Here is a 22,220-nt window from a genome sequence, read left to right on the forward strand (position 1 = left end):
TAATTCGTTCAAAAATACATGGATGATGAAAATAGCACATACAAAGTTAATTTATACAAATAAATTTCAAAAAGTTTTAAATATAATGAACAAATGCTTATTTAAAATAGTGATGCCTCCCCCTCCCCCTCTCTCTCTCTCTCGGAAGCAACTTCAGAGATTTTTTCAACGCATAAATGAGAACATCGACAAACAAATGAGCCACCGGAAAATCCCCGGAATCCGATAACGTCGATAAGGGATCTTGAAATGTTGATACACGTAACGAGTAAGACGCACAATACTTTTACGCACGATACTTTTATGCACGGTTATGCATAAAAAATTACGCAATAATAGTTACCGGAGAGATTTCGTTAGAATCGGCATTATATCAAAGGCCAAGGTTGATAATTATTACATCTCGCATCGTATGCGCGCCTTTCACCGAATCTCAAGGTGCCCAAGAGTGCGTGGCCACCATAAAAGTTTATTGCAATATTATGCAGTTATTTCCGTCCACATTCTCCTGGGACGACCACGCAAAAATATTAAGAGGAATGACATTCTTCCTACGCGTGGCCGGTGCCTCTTGAAACTCAATTCAGCGTAGCATAAAACCTTCAATTTCGCGCACAATTTTCCGTGATTGTGGTCCTTAAGTTTAAACACCAAGGCCGCACAGGAGGTTATCGTGTAACGTGTCTGTGTACGTTAGAGTTAGCGTGCTTTAGCTTTTAGTGATTTATTAGAGCGCCGTATTCGTGTAAGAATCTAGAATCGTGTACGCAACCGACAACGAGCGGAGGGCATCGCGTAAGCGGATTTCATCGCGATCTCACCTTGGCACGAAACGCTGCTCTTGCTTTCTACGCGAATATCGACAGGTCGACACATATGCGTGTGGTTCGCGCGCTTATGACTATTGATGAAGCACTTTACTTTTTTGTCACGTGTTACCGGGCGAAAGGCGAATAGAGGCGACTCTCGCGAATTCGTCTATCGTTCGTTTATTTTACCGACAACGCGATCGGCCCACATCCAAAAAGAGAATCATTTTACGCAACACAAAGTAAAAGTATCGTGCGACACACTCGAGAAATGACACCTTACGACTCGCCGTGTTTCTCGGTTCTCGTTTTTTTTTTTTTTTGCAAAACACGCAAAAAGTCCCAGTGTAAATCCAAAAAATTTAAGTCAATGATGTAAAAAAAAGAAATTACACACTCGATAGAGAACAAATCAACGGCGGGAGAGTCGTTACGAAATGGACCAATTAGGAAATAAATAATTCTGCGATCTTGTGAATAAGTGGAGAAAGTTATTTTTCACGGACCGACACGTGGAGCCGCCAACGAAGCGAACTCTCCCACGAGGGGATAAACGGGGCGCCAAGGAGGAGGAGCAGCTCCTTCGACAGCGATGATGTATAAATAAATAATGTCGCAACCCACTGTCCGCATGGAGTTACAAAATAAATAAGTCGACAGAGAGATACTTCTTCGTACATTGCACGTCAAGAAGATACACAAAATTGACCCAAAGTAATTTCTACTACCGCTATTTCACAATCTTTTACATTTTTTATTTTACAAAAAAAATAACGTAATAAAATAATATACAAGTAAAAAAATGCAATCGCGTCCGAAAGACCGCGATGCGGCGGACTTATCATTTTTTTCTTCGATGATGGGGAAACAGATACTACAGATCCTAAGATACTACTTGCACTGATGGAAAGGGATGCTCGACTTAAATAAATATTTATTTGGTTATAAAAAATTTGTAGAAAGTATTATTCGTTTGAAATAAATATTATTGTCAACAAAATGTTACTAGTAGTACTACATTCAAATAATGATTTGAACCAAGTGTCCTTTTTCTGTCAGCGTATGCTAGTATCGCGCTATCGATTCGCGTTTCGACGCGGGTCATATTAAAAGTACACACGGGGCCGTCAGATCGATATCTCGCGTCGTCGGCACCTAGCACCTACTACGCCGCGCGCAAACCGCGATCGATTTGCATTTGCATTTATTAAACCCCCCGAGGGAGAAAGGGAGAGAGGGGGAGGAGAGGGGAATCCCGTCGCCGACGAGGCGCGCGGCGGGCACACGCGTCGCGCGTGTTCTGCGCGTTCTCGGATTCTCATTAAACGCGCGATAGCATAATCGCTGATAAAAAAAAAAAAAAAACAGTCCCAGTCATCCTGCGCGGCAAATTCTCGGCATTCCTCGAAACGTTGGTAATCGGTACACGCCTACGGGGTCGGCTTCGCGAGAAGCGAGAAGAACCGTCCATCGTCCGAGATCGTTTCAATATAATCGAACGGAAATGGGATTAAGCAACCGCAGCCCACTTCGATAACGTCGCCCTCCCCCTCCCTCGCTCCAGGCATGGAGGATAATCTCGCCGAACTACGCGAGTCGCGCCGATAAGAGTTTATCGCGCGCGCGTGCGTATGTACATGGGGACGGCCACGAAAAAGGATACACGTACGCCCACGTGCTCGCGGGACTTCCCGGAATTGCGGACTGCTTCGTGAAAATCTAAGCGAGCCTTGGGAGCTTATCAGCTGGGCCGTGTAACCCCATATAAATATATATATATATATATATATATATATATATATATATATATATATATATATGAATTACTGATAAAGATTTATTTTTAGCGGTAATGTTCTTTTTCTACGTTTTATTTATTTATTTTTATCGGCGTGCTTCCCTCTCGCGATGTGTCGATGCTTATGATATGTCGGTATGACTTTTATTGTTGACTCGTACACGGCTATCAATCTCGGACGGTTTTCCTCGTTGAATGAATTACGATCACGCGTAACCGTGATGATGCTCTCCGTATAAACAGAGCGATTTGCGGTCTCGTTCACTTTTTGTGCCTTAAAAAAAAGAGTACTGCAATTTGCATTGACTACCGGCAAAATATTTACACTCGCGATAGATTTTCGCCACAAATCGAGGAGCTTAACGAAGCCTTTCTATCCGTGGAACTCGCTCGAGATATTTACCTCGAGAAACGGACAGTTGGCCGATCCGGAAAGACTGGGAACCGCTATCCGATGCTCGACGGTAATTTCGGAAATCAAGTCGTACGCAATTGCACGTCACTTGAGCGACGAGGGATCTGATGACGATGACTCAGTGAGTTAAATCGCGAAGGTAACGCAATTTCTCACGAGACGCGGCGCCAGGACTTCGGACTTCAGAGGGGAAAAATAACTTGGACCTTACGGCTTATCCCGAAGATAGAATTTGCTTTATACGTAAAAAGCAGTTTCGAGAATTACTCCGACCGTATCGCGAAATTTATTTCACTTGTGAAAATAAAGATCACACTTGATTATTTCCAAGGGGGGGAATTTGCGAATTAAATTGCCTGTTCTCTCGAGTTTCCGCACGCGGAGGTGTGAGCGAACGTAAGGGAAGAAAGAAGAAAAATACGAATGAAAGACACCGGATGAAAGGGATATCATGGTAGGATAAACCCGAGATCCTCGCGTTAAAAAACCGCGGGATTAGTAGGTAACGTTGCCGCGAAAATAGAACTGTAAGCCGCAAATATAAAGCTGAGAACTATAAATAACCGGATAATACCGACGCGACACTCGTCATACATATGCATGCACCGTATGTGTATATACGTGCGTACGTAACTTCAGTCTAATTCCTTTCCATTTGCGCACTATTCTCGAAGAGCGGATAATCTCGTAAGAAGATTGAGTTATCGTCGACTAAAGTCCGGCGACTTTCAATGAACGAGTAAGCGCGTCACGATGATTTTGCGCATCGAAATCTACAAAGGCGCGTAAATTGCGCGTGATTCTCACCTCCCTCACTCCTTCGAAACAAATATTGAAAAATTATTGCTGATTTAATTGCCAATACTTCTAATATTAAAGGAGAGGGAACTCTAAAGAAATTCCGCGTTATTTCTCGCAATTTTTCTCTTGCCTCTCTCAAATATCGTTGGATTTAAGTGTAAGGGAGATAACGTCACGGTTATAAATCACTCCGCGTCCATCTTTTACGACGAAGATGACGCCTCGGAATCGATGGAGCAGATTTCCTGAGGCGGGCGAGAGGATGTCTACGCGTGCGAGATGAATGACGCCATAACAGTCAACGACGACACAGATAACGTCGATTCTGTGATGTTATGCCACTCTCGCCCGCGCCTGGAATTATTTATAACACCCCCCTCTATCCCCGCCCGAGAAGAGTGTGTCGGTTCGCGATAACGTTCGCGAAACCGGTCGATGTCACTCTTGAGAGACAACATACGTGCGCTCCGGCCTTCGATAGAGCTTTATGATCGGATTCGGATTTAATCGTCTCGACGTCGGGCGGAGGACAAAATAATTATCCTCAGAAAATTAATCGCCGCAATCTCGGGGCAAATAACAAAGCGTTTGAGAAAGCGTGTTTTCACCGCAAAAAATATATAGAATAATCTTACATCATCAAAATACATACTGGAGTAAAAAAGTATTTTTTAATAGTTTATATATATATAAATTATTTTAAGTAGAAACTTTCCATAGAGATATGTGACTGGCATGTTTTTACCAACTGGTCGAGATATTCAATCACGCGTCCATTTACTAATATCCGTGTATTAACGAATCCGGGAAAATATTAAATGTAAGTACCATAATTCCATTAACGCAAAGTGCTTCCGTGAAACACGTTCATTTCGATATGTATATACACGAACGAATTAGCGAGTAACTAATCTCTGCTAACCTACGGACATTTCCGTTTCGCAAGTCACCTTCAAGGACTGCGGGCTAATTGGTCATGCGCGCCGAGACGGCATAATATTCCCTCGTTAATGATCGCGTTCTAATCAGGATATACATCGCTATAGCCACGCACGGGGTATTCATAAGAAGACAGATTATCCTTTAATTTACTCATCTCCTGTTAGGATTTGCACACACGTGTTCCGAGGAAAAATACGCGCTGTCATTTCAGTCAAAATTAAAAGACAAAGAGAAGTAAAGGGTAATTAACTCATCCCAGGATACACGGACGGTTACACAACAAATCGTAACCGTTTAATTATCTAAAGAAACTATCTGAACGGAAATTAAATATTTTTTATCGAAATCGCCTGATTGCTTCTCATCTTCGCTTCTCTTTTGTGTTACACGATTCCCCTTAAAGGCGAGCAGGCGGCCGTTCCCTCTCGCGTACAATTAAATCCTAAGATTAGCCCTCGGGACGCGAGCCCGGTTTACGAAACCAGTACGCGGACCCCAGGTTGGCAACTGGCCCGAGAAACACGGTTACCCCGGTCCACGTGAGCCGTCTTTTTCGTTCCGTTTAGACAGGAATAGACGAGGGCGTGAAGGCAAAATGCAAGTGGCGCGCGCATACACATGAAGAACTCGCAAAGTCGTCCGGAGGGTCGTTTGGCTTGGTATCAGAGTGGGGTACAACGGGAATTTCCTTCCTCGGAAGAGGAAAACATGACAAAATCGTGTTTTCAGGAGAGAGCCTTTTCGCGACTCCATGATTTCTTCCAGATGTTTACAAACTCAAACGCGGTCGGTGCTCTCTTCGGTTTCCGGTCGTGAGAGGGCAGCCCGCTCCACCGGGGCCGCGCTTCCGTCGCGTAAAGTGGAAATCAGGCCAACAAACCCACGAGGAGAGGAGCACGCGGGAGCTGCACGGGATATCGATCGACCCCGGGCTATTCTGGATAACACCCACGCACACAACACATAGATGCACGTAGGTCGGGCCAGGGTGGAATCAGGTCGACTGGAAGGAGATCCCCGTGCGAAAGTGGCCTGGCGGTGTCTTGCACGCGGTCGGTCGGCAAACGAAGGAAGGAAGGAAGACGTCCTCCCTCTCTCTCGGGGAGGACGGCTCTCCAAACGAGAAATAAACAACAACGAACAATAAATAACAAAAATAGAACAGAAAAAGAGATCGGTCCGTGAAATTGAAGGCAAAAGCTAATTCCGCGCGTTCATTGGGTTACACAATAGAACTGTTAGGCGGATCGTTTTAAACTATCTACTCTCGACCGACCGATGAGTCAAGTGGTCTTTTTTTTCTTCTTCTTTTACATAATACCGTTGCCGAAGGATCGGCGCCTCGAATGCGTGCCGCATTCCGGGACGGGCCGAGCGGCAATCGACTGCGTACAAGACGCAGTTGCAGCCAGCGCAACGAGGGCGAGACCAGCGAGACTCGGGAACGCTGGAATGTCACGAAGCGTTAACAGGATTGAGAAATTAAAATTCCGGGGACTTAGGAATTCGCGCGGCCCATACGCCGGCGGCGTAACGGGTTCCGTCCGTCCGTCGACGACGACGTCGGTCGTTCTCTCACGGCGGGCGGCGGGAGAAGCGACGAGCAGAAGGACTGACCTCGTTACGGGCGATAACTGCGTCGTCGTTTGTGTTTTGAAAGTGGTATACCTACTTAAAGTTAAGCTGAATGATTTTCGCGAAAACGACGCGAGATATCCGTTTCCGATTAGATCTCGAATGAAACGCGGTCAGCGTTGTGCCGTTTCATCGAATGCACACTTTTCCCGGTACTGCTAATTAAATTCTTATTTGAATTCTTATTACTTTTATATATAGAAGTAAAAGATTTCCTTTCCGATATATTATTCGATTATGCGAGAGGCCGGCCTTGCATCTTCTTCCAGCTAATCTTTCGACTTGATCGGAGGCCGCCGATTTCTTTTTAATTTCACATTAATCCTTCGGTGCTGACATCAAAGTCTATAAGGATCGATCTGCAATATATAGGTAGATAAGAAATTGACTAATCACGGTCGAATATAAGGAGAATAATTGACTGTGATTAGTTGAATTTTACGGCTCAAAAGCTTACTACACCTATTAGCAAATTGACTCTAATTTATGTTTAATAATTTTACTTAACGCTTACTAAAAGGCTGATCAATCTCAAGGAACTTGAAGAAATATTCATTTCAATAGGAACAATTCAATTAAGATTTATAATTTAACGAAAGGTCCCCAATAGATTCGTCATTAGCGGCGGAGAATTGAGTAATCCGAGCGTTTACTCCGAGAAGTTACGTTTACGATCGTCATTACGATCGTGAAAGTTTAATTCGGGGCTTCCCTCTTAATCGCGAGCGATTGAATTAGTCACGATCGCTCTCGGTGCAGAGATTTTGCCGCAGATGCCGCGACGAAGCGCGATGCAATCTTCCGGTCGATGGCCGCCTGTTGGGCGCCGAACGAAGAACCCGAGAGGAGCACGCGAGAGAGTATTGATTCTCCTCGACGTGGCGAGCGAGCGAGCGAGCGAGCGACGAAGGTGAAGCAGCGCAGCAGCGAGCAAAAGAAGGGAAAAAGAAGAGAGAAAAAACCGCGCACGCCGCGTGCACGACGACGCAAAATAACCGCCTTCGGATCGCCGTCCTTCGGCAACCGATTACTTAACCGCGCTTTGGCGAATCGTCAATGGCAAATGGTAATTTCGTGCCATTGTTCCACCTACGCGCGCGCGCTCTTGCGATATCGCGGCGAATAGGACAGCTCTCTTCCTATCCCTAAGCTCTTACGTCGTTAAAAATTCAAATCGTTACGTTATAGCGGAAGCGATCGCTTCGCGATCCATCATGTTCGCCTCGACGTGCGCGGGGCTTTCTAGTCCTTCCGCAGCAAAATGAAATATCCTAATTATATTCTTCCCCTCTCCTACCCGTTTGGCCGTTTTATGATTTATCGTAGTTGAAAACGCGTTGGCTATTAGCGAAACTTCGTTCGCAACATCTGACGGGAGATAGAAATTGCATGGCCATTTACGGCACGGGACAAGGTCCACGTCGAGCCTCGCGCGCGCATGTGTGTGTATGTATGTGTTGTGTCACGTCGAATTCACCGTTGTGTGTACTCCGCAACGTGGATGTCAGTCTCCCCTGTTTCCTGTCGTGTCAATCATCCTCTTCTGACGGCGGCACAGGCGTGCGCGTGCCGCCAACAAAATTCAGAACCGCGACAACCGTTCTCGTCTTTACTGCGTAATTCCACATTGCGACATAAAAGAGAATTCTCTTTCCTTCTGTCGGGAGACCTCTTGGCTTTCTCGGAACGAAATTGCGGTGAAAGCGTCTCCTCGCCGAGGGGTCGCCGCGCGGATGTGTCTCTCGGAAGAATTGGGAATTCACGTAGCTTCTCTGCTACGCAAAGAGGAAGAAATAGAGACAGACGGTACTGATTACGCGACGAGAGACGCGTCGAGAATATCGCAATATCGAGGAGAAAACCGAACGACAGGAGCTAAGCCAAGCCCGCTGCTAACTTGGCAGCACGCGTGTTTGTTTTGACGCTTCATCTTACGGGACGCTCGCACGTTTCTCTCTCTTTGGAGATCTTTGGGCGCCCGATCGATGTTTTTCAACATTTCCACAAGTGTAAAAGTTTTTCAACCTTTGCTAAGAGTAAAAGATTGAAAGAACGTAGGCATAAGTTATTTCGTTTTGGCAACGCGATCAGCACCTTTTTTAAATAATTGAAATCGTAAACAAAAAAACAGAGATGAACTGCAGTTACTGACAAATGTCTGAAGAGTAAGATTGACAGAACGTAGAAGTTGATACATTTCATTTTAGCAACGTGATTAGCACATTTTTAAATTGAAATCTTAAACAAAAGATGAGAAACTACAGTTACCGACAAATTTCTGAAGAACAAAAGATTGACAGAATGTAAACGTTGATATATTTCATTTTACCACATTTTAATACTTAAAATCTCGAACAAAAATAGATAAGTATCCCAAGAGTAAAAGTGATTAATGCATCTTTTAACAAAAAATCTGAAGAAAAGACTCTGGCTACCGGTAAGTATCGTGCGAAAAATTCTCCCAAAAGGATTGTCAAAAACGGACTGCGGCCCCGGCGTACTAACGTCTCCAATTTCCGGGGGATGCCCCCGAGAGCGGATCAAAGAAAGGGACCGACGCGTCGGTGGTCGGTCGTCCCTAACTCACGCGGGAATCATCTCACGGCGTCCAGCAGGCAAAAGCCGCCACCGTCGCCGCCGTCGCTGCCGCCGCGTCGCGTCGATACGCACGGCGTCGTCGGTCTCCGCCGCGCGCGTTCACCGTCGTTCCCTCTCACTCGCTCTCACTCATTCCGCGCTCTTTATAAGGGAGTTCCCCCGCTGTATTAAATGAACGCTCGACTTACTCGTCTCGGTGTTAGCAAAATCCCTCCGATCGAAACCTCCGTGGAAAATCTCTGGAAATCCTCGCGCGCTTACAGCTCGCACACAGGCCACAACGGCGCGGAACTGAACGACGACGTGGGGCGTCGGATGCGTTGCGGAAAGAAAGCACCTTCTCGGGGGGACGGCGCGTCCCTAATAACGGTCGTAACGAGCGGAAATCGAACGAAGCGAACGTGAACGTCGGAAGAGAGAGACCACGTGAACGTCGTACACTTCGCAGCGTCGCAGATCAAACTGAACTGAAGCGCCGCGGTCGGGCGGGGTCCTTATATCACCATGGCATAGGATGGGGGTGAGAGATGGTATGAGGAGGGTGGGGGTAGAGAAGCTGAGAGCGGGGGGAAGCGCGGCATGAATTCTTGTCGACACGACAGACGACAGTGCCGACGCGGCGCAGTATATGCCTTGCGCTTTGGGTGCTTTTCGTCACCGACCAAATTTTTTAACGTTGCTGACGCAATCGACCGCGTTTTGCATTCCCTATCGTTGTGTTTGCATTTTGATATTTTTATTAATTATCTTACAAAGAATTTTGTAAATTGGTCGAAATCAAATCAAGTCAATATGCCCACTCTTGCGGCGTAGCGGTTCTCAATGCGTGCATCCGACGCCCGATATTAACTTCTACAGAGATATATCAAGAACTGTCGAAGAGAATAAAACACTTTCTTTGTAATGCAAATAAAAAAGGGGGATTGTATTACAGTATCCTGTTAAAAATCTCACTTATCTTAAAAATATACTGCAAAATACAATTTCAATTTTACTTTACTTTTAGTTTTTTTCGATATATAAATAAAAGAAGATTGTATTACAATATATTGTGTTAGCAATGCTGTAATGCAGCTTCAATTTTGCTTTTCTTTTAGATCCTTTAAATTCGCTAAAAAATATTTAATTTAAATGAGTGTAGGCGTGTTAACACATACAAAAAAATTGGGAAAAAAAATAAATTACGAGAGCTTATCGAGCGCATATTATTTTTTTATTCTTGCCGACGAGAAGCTAATGTTCCAGCTCGTTGAGTCTACGAAGTTCACGGAACGAATATCGAATTATCGATTCCCTTACCAAGAGCGAACGACTTTGCGCGTCAGTTCTCACGCTGCAGCGCGGCTTTCTCAAAGGATGTTGCCTAGATCCTTTGTACGGTGGGACAGGTATCCTGGGAAAGCTCGTCGAATCATCCGCGAGGCTTCTCGACAAAATATTAGCGATAAGAATGGGACAAGGAAGCGTTCAACATCTCTCACCATCGGCGGGGTGGAAGGGACTTTCCCTTTTACAACACAGTTTAACATTTTCAAATGTATAGAAAACGTCGGAACAGATAATTTATAATAACAGTAATATTTATAGCGAGAATACATTAAAAACATCGTTTACGTTTAGGGTGATGGATGAGAAGCCGTAGACACTTATTACTTCAATATCATTTTCCGGCAACTTTATCGCAATATCAATTTTGTATTTCTGTCCTCTCCTCCCACTAGTATGATAAAGTTATGAAACCCCAATCAATCCATGAAACTAAAGTTCACTTGCGTGGTATCGAGTAAAAATAAGTTTCTGTTGTTGTTAACACAGTTTGAAAAATAAAAATTAATTTAATTATTAATATTAAACAACTTTAATTACTTCGGTTATCATTTTTTTAAATAATTGACACAAAACAATTGAGAGAAAATTAAATAAAGAACTCATAGAAAATTCGATCTTACACATCTTGTATAAATATATCAGAGTTGAGTAATAACTAGTTAAAAAGTTAAAAGTTAAATAATAAAGTTAATTTTTAACTTCAACTAGTTATTTTTAAAAGATACAAACTTTAACTTATTAATTTCTTTTATAAGTTAAATACCTATATAAAATTTACTTACAAAAATAAAAAAAATTGCAAAGAAAGAATTCTTATAAACATTCCAAAAAAATTATGTTTTAATTTTATATAAATTTAATTTACATATAAAATATAGTGGTAAATTTATTTGCTAATCCATGTTGTAATTGTTTTATTATTTAAAATAATCTAATTAAAAAACTATATATAAATTTATAAATAATTTAAAATTAATTTTTAATTCAACTCAATCTTAACGCACTTTTTAACACAAATAATTTTACATAAGCTATTCATTTCAATTAAACTTAAATTTAATTTAAAAAATATTAATGTGTCTACCCTTGAAATACACGAAAGATACACGTAAGATGTACATTCTGCATAATAAATTCCAGCTGGATTATTTACAACTTTCGTCGATGACATATAGAAGCTTTGCGATCATGAGTCGATACTCGAGTCCGGAATGTTGTCGGATCAACTGAATGACGCACGAAACAAATATCGATGATCTACTTATCTCGCTACAATTTGTCGGGCTTTATCGAGCATATTCATCGACGATTTACAACAACGACCAATTTTGTAATTTGTTTGATTATGTCAAATGCGTCAAGATTATATTTACACGATTATGATGTATTTAAACCTATTCTTGTTTAAAGTTATTCTCTCTTTGCTTTTCTTTCTCTCTCTCTCTCTCTCTCTCTCTCTCTATTATGTACACATAATTATTATGATTCGTTTTAGACACAACCGAGTTTTTTTTTTAATGTCACTCTCTTTCTAAACCCAATAAGGTAAGTCTGCCCTTTTTCTACGTACACAATGGAATTAATTATAAAACGACAGTTGACTACACGTGGCACTAAAAGTTGCAGAAAATCCAAGAGGAAAACAAGTACTTTCCTCCTACGGTATTTCTTCTCATTTTCCTCATACTTAACAAAGATTGAACCGTGCAGCGCATACATATCTCGGGGCTTCAACTGTAATATTAATTCATCGTGGAAAAGGTATGGTTCTGTTAGACTGTGACCATTAAAAATATTCGTTCCCCAGCGAATTTTCCAGATCCGCATGCGCTCTGCACTTTATCAATGACTCCCGGGGTTTTTCAACTCGATAAATGGTAAAGGGCGTGCAAGGTGCATCCAGGAAATAGGTTCTCGTAAAGTTTTAACCAGCAACTCCCATGGCCGTTACGCCCACTTTAAACGATCTATAATTCGCAGCGTGGAATGTCTTTCTCAGGACATTTCCATATACAAACTTCTTAAAATAGAAACACTCGTAGCTTTCATTATTAATGAAGTTAGTCGTTATAATAAGTCGCGAATCGGGACGTCATGACCGCGATTAAAAATTAATTTCCCGGCTCAACCACGCAAGAACGTCCCATAAAAACTTGCTAACAACTGTGCTAACTACCCTTAGATATTGACTATCATTCTCAATTCTCAAAACAAGAGAAATAACGAGCAGTCGCGAGAGACACGCGTTTCTCTAGTGAAGATATGATCGAACCAAATAATCGACGTGGTCTTTGGAGATAATGTAATTCGCGATGACAATGGAACTTTGCTGCAAAGATAACAATTCAATGTAACTGAGAATTGATTCGACAACCTTTGGTAATTCCGTCGCTCATCAATCTCGTGCCAATACGTTTCTCGTTCTGTATACGAGTCTCGGGCTTTTCTCGTTACACACGTGGTGCAGTCATTATTACACGTAGAACATGTGTGGGCAGTACCAACCTACGTGGTTGGGAAAATGTGTAGGTGGTCGGTGAATTGGTCGATATTTCTCTCTCTCTCTTTCTCTCTCAGGTGCAAGGAGAAACCGTTTCAACGTTTGAGCACGCGCGCGCACACACACCTGTGCGTAAAAGCGCATGAAGTGCGTGTGCATCGTCGCACGCGGACACGGCGACGCATGTACGTAACTGCCGCGTGCTGCGATATCCGCGACGTGGAGACACGTGCCAGCCACTTACAATTAGATGCAGCTTTCTTCGCGTGTTCTGCCGCCGGGTTCTATTTGCAAACGCACGAGGCGTCTCGTCGGTCGCACGCGCTCTTGTTTTTGCACGGGAGATGTTTCCTCAAACGGCGCAATTTTCCCAAAGCGAGCATTAAGCGTCTCGAGTATACTTTTTATTAAAAGTATAAGGATATACTCTCGAACGAGTTTGCCGCATGGAAAAGCCACGGTATAATAATACCTTCAGATCAATATATCGCCGGTCAGTAAGTTCAGAGTGACGTCACGGATACACAAGGACCTTATAAGATAGTTAAGAATGTCAGCGATTTTTTCATGATTCAATAACAGCGTCATGACGGCATTAATGTAATTAAATGACGTCATCGAATTCTACCATGTTTACTTCGTTATAATTAAATTTCTTTAAAAAAACCTTAAAAGAACTTAAAATACGTCCATAAGATGCAAGAACAATTTTGCGAGGACAAAAGTGATTTACAATACGTATTAAAGTGAAAAAAAATATTGACCATTTACCTTTAAATCGTAAATTTTGGAGATTTTATTGGAAATAATGTGTGGAAATAACGACACTTGTATAAATAAATAAGAGTATCATCTTTTACTGAGTACTCTTATCATTATTTAATATTGTTAAATAATCGTCTTTTACTGAGTATACACATTTAATATTGTCAAATAATGTATATATATATATATATATAATAATTTTCTCTTCTCTAATAGTTTCTGATTTATTAATTACAATAAGGAAAAAAACTGCATAAACTGCTTCTTTTTAGATATATCATTGAAGCAAAACAAAATAACTGTAACTAAAATTCTTCTTAAATGTGGTTATCCACGTGCCTCCGACACGTCACAAATCACATAAAGCCACGGTTAATTAGCGGGTCATTCGTCATTGCAATCGTCACGTGGACGAATGTATATGCACCCGCAATTAATACTTCGATTGTTGTCGCAGTTGATCATTCGGATGGCGTATGATCCTGCGACACGAAGAGGCAACGATCGAGCTCGCGAGCGATAATTTAGCGCGTAATAAAAGCCACGCTAGTATCTCGCTCCTCGTGATCGTCTTAACCGCGCGATATCGCGAAGCAATAATTATTCACGCTGTTCTCTAACATCCCATCGTGTGATAAGATCACGTGAGGGAGTCGGCGGATCTCGTGACGCCCGGGAGATTAACGTATTTTTCATCCTGCGATTTCGTAATTCGCTCGCGCCTGTCACGTTTCATCAACTTCCCATCGCGTGATTCGATCGACGTCAATTCGGCGAATCTATGAACGGGAGGAAAAAAAAAACAAACTCGCGCCGGACGTCCTGAATCGTTACTCGCAAAACTTTTTATCGCAGAAATCATATCATCATATTTACACTTGCCGAATCCAAAAGGATTTATTTCCTTCCGGGAGGAGAGTTCATGCTATTATTCAGCTATTATTTTATGCAAATGTAATGCGGAGAATGTTTCGTAAAGTGTGAAAAAAGAAAGCAGGATGCTCCTCTTCTACGCGCGCGTGCTTACGCTATGCAGCCGACCTGAAAAATTACTTTGCGGCTTAGCTTTCCGGTAACACACGTTGATACGAACAGCCGTGTAGAATCCGGATCTGTGCACGGCTTATACCATTTCTCAGAGGAAGAAATACTTGACGGTATTGTTCGATCGAGTTGTGCGAGTACGTTTCGTACGACGACGGCGCGGTTACATAAAATGTATATTGATACATATATGTAAACGCGATTTCATTTCCTAATACGTTCTTACGTCAGTAAGAGCGTGTGTACAGATAGCTTTCGTTATCACGAGAAGAAATGATGGTAAACACAATTTATGAAAAAGAATACACCCGAATACGCACGTCCCCCTCTCGGAAGCGTACATATTTACGTACTTGCGAGTTCTAGTCAAAATGATTATGTTTAAGTATCGTAATGAATTTCGGAAGCAATCACAAGCCTCTAGACTGACTGTTATCAGAAATATATTTGATTCAATCGAAAATTTAATCTCACGAATTTAATCTCGTGAATCAAAGATTGAATCTTTGTGCTGAAATTAAACTGTATAAAAAAATAAAATCAGATATGCCCTATACATTTTATATATACATTTTATGTAATACTGTTATTATATCAAGCGTCGTATCAAATTCGATAAAAACAAAACATCGCATAAGTAATAAAAGCTGATAATTATAAATATTTATATAATATTCACATATCGCATTTTGTGAAAGAATAATTTAATTTTAAGCCTGATAATATGAATTTCATATAACAGTAAAGCATGCAGTGTTCCTTCAACGCGCTACATGGACTTGTAACATCAGAAGAAAACGGGAGAATTGTTGAACCTGACGGTTCAAAACGGCCGTGAAACGTGTCTATTCAAGGACGGGGAACATGTTGAAATTTGAAGAATTGCATGAAATGAATTTCCGCGGAAGACCGCGATGTAGGCCTTGAACGAAATAATGTAGCACGGAGCGCTCGTGATGCTCGCGAATTCGATCGTCGCGACGTCGTCCACCAACAATTTCGATAATTTACGATCAGTCGGAAAGACCTTTGATTATTATACTATCGGCTGCCTGTGAGCAATTCCACATCTGATGAATAAGACAAACAAACAGATAAACTGACATTGATAATCGAGGAAATACAATCGACTCAAGGATTGTATTCGTTGGCTCGCAAATTAATTTCGTTAATCTCTCTCGTGAATTAGCCTTCGAGATCGTAAATAGGTAACGAAATTTTTAGCCTCGAATTAATCCTGAGTAAATGTTCCTTTTAAGAAGACAACAAAATGTTCATTAAGATTTTTCGTAATCAACAAATTCAACAATATATATATAAATAAAACTAATCTATGTAATAATAATTTATAAATCATTAATTATAAATATTATAAAATTAATTTAACGTGTGTGTGTGTGTGTATGTATGTTCACACACACACAAATATACACATATACAAACATATTATACGTAAATAATATACACGATATATATTTGCTTATTTAAACAATTTGTATATGTTACAAAAAAGTTATTCATGAAAAATGACATTAAAAAATTCATAAAATTGAAGAGACATAATGATAATATTCTCATACAGATATGGGACATGAAACTATTAATTTTTTTCACATGACGAAAATGCAAGCACGAATAAACAAGATATCGTTTTTCAACGTGCAAAAGAATATTAAATATAAACTTTTAATTTAAAATAAAAATAGAGATCGTGTAAATATCAAAAGAATTTTATGAATATATATATATATATATGTTATTCAATTTTTTCTATTTATTTAATATTTTATTACTGCTATAAACAATATTGTGCAAATAATTTTCTTAAAAGATCATATTTTTGTAATATCGTTTATTGATATCGTCAAATAGGAAAAATGTTATTTCTCAATATATTCTGATGGAAACATTCAATGTGTATGTTTTTTGTGTAATAACATATGTTACGATAAAAAACGAAATGCCAAGCAAATACAAAATTACAATTTTTGATATATATCCATATATATTATCAATAAAATATCATTGATAGATGATTGTGTGATGAAGAATGAAAATTAAAAAGACCGAAAAATGTCGAAATAAAGCTTTTTGATTAATGCCCGAATTATCCTATCCTGCACCAACTGCGTCATTATCACAGATGTCGTAGGCAAAATGTCGAACAACGTCTCCGTCTCATACGAGCTTTAAGTGAAACTAGTTCGAGCCGGTCGTAAGAAGTCGCGAATCGTTTCATGGTGACGTTAATCGATCGGACTAGCACTAGGTTTAAATGATCTCGCTTAAAACTAGAAATAGAGAAAGGCATTTGATGATTGTGCACAAATACATTTTATTTCGTTTATTCTTTTTATAAATAACGAAACGTGCAGGCAATTGGTCTCAATTCTATAATTTAAGAACTTTTTTAATTTGCTATTTTATGCATGCACATTAAATTAAAATCCATCCCGAAAAATTGATTGGAAAAGAAAATAATTGCAGATTCCTAGACATGTACTTAAAGAATACTCGTAAAATGCTAAAAAATATTACAGTAAATACTGATGTTAGTACTTATGACTTTTTTTCTTCATAACATTACATACTTTATATTATATTACATATTGTTCTATCGAAAAAAAATTCTCTTTAACATTAACGTCCATCAAAAAAAAATTTCCATTCATGTTATCGATCTATTGAAGTCTAGAATACTAAACACGGTACGGTCACCGTCATTTCCATCGATAAGAGATTTTTATCGTGCGTGGCTTCGCTGATTAATTTTATCGCAAAGAAAAAAGAATATAAAAGCAGAATTTCGGTTCTGGCCCATATGTCGGACTGAACGTTACTTCGTGACCGAAGAGATATATCGATATACTCTTTAATTCTCTTGTGCGGTCCCAAATAAATACGTACGTGAGATAAATCGATTGACATTATTTCATTTTCGCTTTTCAAGATTATCATCATTCGCGCACGTAATTCGATACCTGCTATTTTTAGCGTTTCACAAATATTTAAGTGTATTTAGACGCTCGTAATTGTTTCTCTTTAGAATTGACAGTTCGGTTTAAAGCAGTAAGAGTCAACGTGTTTTTAAGACTTCAATAAAAATAATATATTTTTTTTATCTTTTTGAATCTTTTACAAGCTAAACTGATCATCGATCAGCTCTATAAAATTAAAGCGAAAAAACAAAGCGATAAACTAGTTATGTGTTGTTTGGATATAGTAAAATTGAGAAAATTATTAAAAAGTAGAGAAAATTAATGGTTATATATACATTCGTTATATATTTGATGATAAAAAATATTAGAATATATTGGTAACTCTTCTTATTACGTTTATACATATATCTGATTATTGAGAAATATAAATTTTGGAAAGTTTGGGACCATGTCTTATGAGATAACAGCATAAACATGGATAAACATAAATCAGACGGACACTGCGTGGCTGATAAAGTTCGTAAGTTTTTTTTAATGCACCGTTTCGGAAGTCACAAAGCCGCTGTAGTAAACACCCTCGGCTCGTGGATTCGCCATACGCGCAGCGGTGAGATATTCGCAGAATAAAGAACAAAAATAAAAAACGGAGCCAGAAGAACAGAAAGAGGGCGGGGGAGAAGGAAGGAAGAGCGAGATATAGGAGGACATTGGTTTTTGCGACTCTCTCACTGTCTGCATTCCACGAAATGCAGGCAACAACCTCGCAAATACATCGTCCGCAAGCGGAGCGACGAATGAAATCATGGGAAAAAGCGCGGCGGTGTTTGGATCCACGGGAAAAAAAGAAACCAACGGTCTACTGTTGATATACGTATATGCGCGGATTTCATTCTATCGTAAATTTTTTGCGTATTGCGATTATGTTTCGACTTTGGTTGCTCACAATATTCTGCGTAATTAAATTTCCTGCAATCTTCTCTTTTTAATCAAAGAGAAAGAGATAACCGTGAACAGAGCAAACATTATTACATGTACATTATATATTACAGTTTATACATTATTAAAAAATACTTGTATATATACACATAGTATTTCTAAATAATTTTTGGAACAATTATAATATGTATATGTGTAATTTATTGTAATAATGTTAGTAGCTAATGTAAAGATACATGGTAAATAAATAATTAAGTAAAAAGGAATAAAATATTAACAAGTATCATTAAAATTAATATAATTAGTAAAAAGAATTAAAGATAAAGATGTTACGGTAATAGAATTATTCATTCAAACATTTTCTTAACAAAAGTGATAATAGCTTTGAAAAGCTATTAATTCTCCTTAAAAATTAATGATGTAATTACTGAACAATTAAGAGACTACAAAGTTAAATAGTAAAACATAAAGGTAAATAATACCACAAAATTGCATTTAAAAATGAGGATGCTAATTTACGCGACAATGGATTTATCCTGTAAACAGAATTCATCATAAATCTCATCAAGATCAATATAAATGGAAATAATGTTGCATACATATATGTGTATGTATTTGTGACACGCACACGTGCACACGCGTGACAAGTGTTCCAAGTCCGAGAAGCGCCATTTAATCTGCGTAATGCACTCGCAAGGTTGCGGTAAAATGCACATTATAGCTAAAACCCCAGACACAAAAGCAATAAAACGCCCGCGAACGTTTTCCAGGAAAGCGGACACGATATCTCTCATTACAAATTTCTCATCGTTTCTGTGGAAAGATAAATCGGCCGTGTGGGAAACGCACAACGGTAACCCGAGACTACCTATAAGCGGGAAAAAAAATATTTGCCTGTCAAAATTGACTCTTTTATGTATCTTCGACGAGAGTTGTCTGATGAAATCATGAGAACAGAAAGCAAGATGAGATCACATTCAATCATTGTATATAGAACATTTTTTCTCTTCGAAGAAGGCGAATACACATAGCTACACGAAATTTTGTGGGAACGTGCCTACATCGAACTTCATCCTAACTGTAATACATCTTATTTTATAAGAAATATATTGAGCTGTGTGTGGAGTAGCAAAGTAAGTTGAATTGCTCGAGAATCTCGTTGAACTTCTGCTAAACAGTAATCAAGAAAGTTCGGATATTTCAGACAGATGAAATATTACCTTTAGTATACCTTCATGATAATCTTTTGTGGAAACAATAGAATACTGTAATATGTAAGAAAAAAGGGTAAAAAAGAAAAAATATTGTATTTCGAATATGATTGACATTTTAAAAAATAAGAAAAAAATGATGAGTGAAAATACGTAGTAACTTCTTCCCTTTCTTTGTTTCAAATAAATTTCTGTAAAACGAAGAAAGTCGCATCCCATAACTGTTTTATTAATAATTACTCTTTAGACTTATTAATTTTTCAAAACTCAATTTTGTCTTTTATTTTAATAATATTTTTGAAAAATTTCTTTCTAATCAGCATTATGATATCTAATGTACTAACAAATTAATTAAAACACAATTAAAAAGATATATAATATATAGAAATATAACTTGTTTTGTCTTTTGTGTGTGTGTCAATTATATTTTTCAATTCTTTTATTAATTATTCAGATTAAATTTGTTTTTATTTTTCATCATTTTAAAACTGTTTTTTGAAACTATTTCAAATTTAAACATCGGTTTGTTCCAATATAGCACAAGCCAATTTCAAACTATCGTAAAACCACGCAATATCTTATTTTAATATATTGTTTAAAAAAATGTGATGCAGAAATTCCTAACAGTCATAATACTGGTTTAGAAATATGTATGGGACTAAACAGGACAAAAACTCTGAACTTTCAAGTTTTTTTCAAGTTTTCTTTTATATTCTCCAAAAAAGCATGGTCATTGTAAACATAGGAGCAAATAACACCAAGCCAATCTGTTCCCATGCGAAAACAAGTCCCTGACCTCCCAAGGCCGCTCTACAGGTTCCAAGTTCAACTACCAAGTCGGCGACCTTCCCGGAAAATAAGCTATAGAAGAAAAAGAGGAGAAACAAGATTCACAAAGAGCGATGCAATTCTTCAATATCCGTGACCTGCATAAAATTCTTAAATCTTGCCTCTTTTCGAGATCGGTCAAAATGAAATAGACTCCTTTCGAGTCTGTTTTATTTACCGAATCCGCGATAAATATATTTTTACGCAGAAATATAAGTTTCATTATATGAAATTTTTTAAACATATCAGATTGGGTCGGAAAAATGGACGGAAAATAATTTACACGACAATTCGATCGCTTGATGCTATTTTAAAGTTTAAAACGCTTTGTAAACCAGGAAGAAGATCATTCGAGAATGCTAATGTTATTCAGCAAGGGAGACGTATGTGAGCCGCGTATAAATCTTGCATAATCCTTGGCATTTTGCTTCCGACGTTTCAAAGTGCACTCAGTACATCCAGTATCCTCTAACGAGGGCTCGTTGCTGCACATTGTGTTGAAAGCATTGAACAATTTTTTTTTTTACATTTTATATCAGTAAATTGCCTACCGCTCACGTAGGCCAAGTGCAAATAAATTAATTAACCGAAAGCCTAATTCACAGAACAAACAAAGTGTGCAGCATCTGTATGATAAATTGGATAGATAATTCAAAATTATTTTATTAATGTTAGGCTTCATTCCAATTAATAGTCTCACAATTCCGACAGTTTTACGTAAATTGTTTTACTGTAAAAATATATAGTTGACGAGTGCGATCGCAGATAGGTATTGGAGCTTGCATTCCTGTTGCATCTCGCGCGCTTGTGTCGCGAGCTTCAATTCCCGTCCGTCCAATAAATCGCGACCTTGAAACGCTTTTCCTAGCTAACTCGATTAAGGCATATTGGATTAATGAGCAGCGAGCGATAAGTCGTACGACGACGCACCGAGTGTCGATGCACCTCTCGTACGCTTTTGCGGATTATGCGAGATGCAATTCCGCGAATGTGTCTCTCGAGCCTGTAAGCATTCGCTACTCTTAACTTGGCAAAAACGCCATTTCCTCGATTAAACTTATTTCAACACTGCAATTATCTTTCAATACATTTTGCCAGAAAGCTAAAGTCATCAATTGAGTTACCGCGATATTAATTTTTTTTTTCATGAATTTATAATTATATATCCAGAACGTGATCCATAATATTCAAAATGTCGTATGTCATCATGGTAAGAACGATAGAATAATAATGACTGTTAATAATGTAAAATTAAGATCGATACACGTAAAACTTTTCGTTCGATTGTTACGTGTTTGAGCATGATTCACATTACTGTTCTATTCATAATGGCTCTTATACATGTATATACATTCCTTTTAGTTTAATCGAAATAATATCATAACATTATATTGGTAATATAGCGAGGAAGAATCTCGTAATCGTAGCTAATGTCGATCCGCACGAACGTACATACATTAAATGCGATTCGCCGAAGTTTCTTGCGTTGCTATATTGATTATATAATTTGTCGATAAATGGCAATTATACGTATATCGCTTCTCATTACGGTTGATCTTAAACGTTCGAACTTGAAAGCCTCGGGACAGGAATTGTTAGGATCGTCATAAACTCGTCGTGAAAGAATTCCACTCAGATCTTTTTGCATCTGTTTAGCTCATAGAGTCAGT

The 22,220-nt window shown here is 39.1% G+C and overlaps 1 protein-coding gene across 2 annotated transcripts in view; it reads right to left on the bottom strand.

Moving 5' to 3' along the window:
• Positions 1 to 22,220, bottom strand: part of LOC105833678 (protein pinocchio) — a 45,073-nt gene that overhangs the window by 6,876 nt on the left and 15,977 nt on the right. The gene's annotated exons all lie outside the window — the stretch shown is intronic.

Source organism: Monomorium pharaonis, chromosome 5, assembly GCF_013373865.1.
Source record: "Monomorium pharaonis isolate MP-MQ-018 chromosome 5, ASM1337386v2, whole genome shotgun sequence".
In the NCBI taxonomy this organism is placed as follows: domain Eukaryota; kingdom Metazoa; phylum Arthropoda; class Insecta; order Hymenoptera; family Formicidae; genus Monomorium; species Monomorium pharaonis.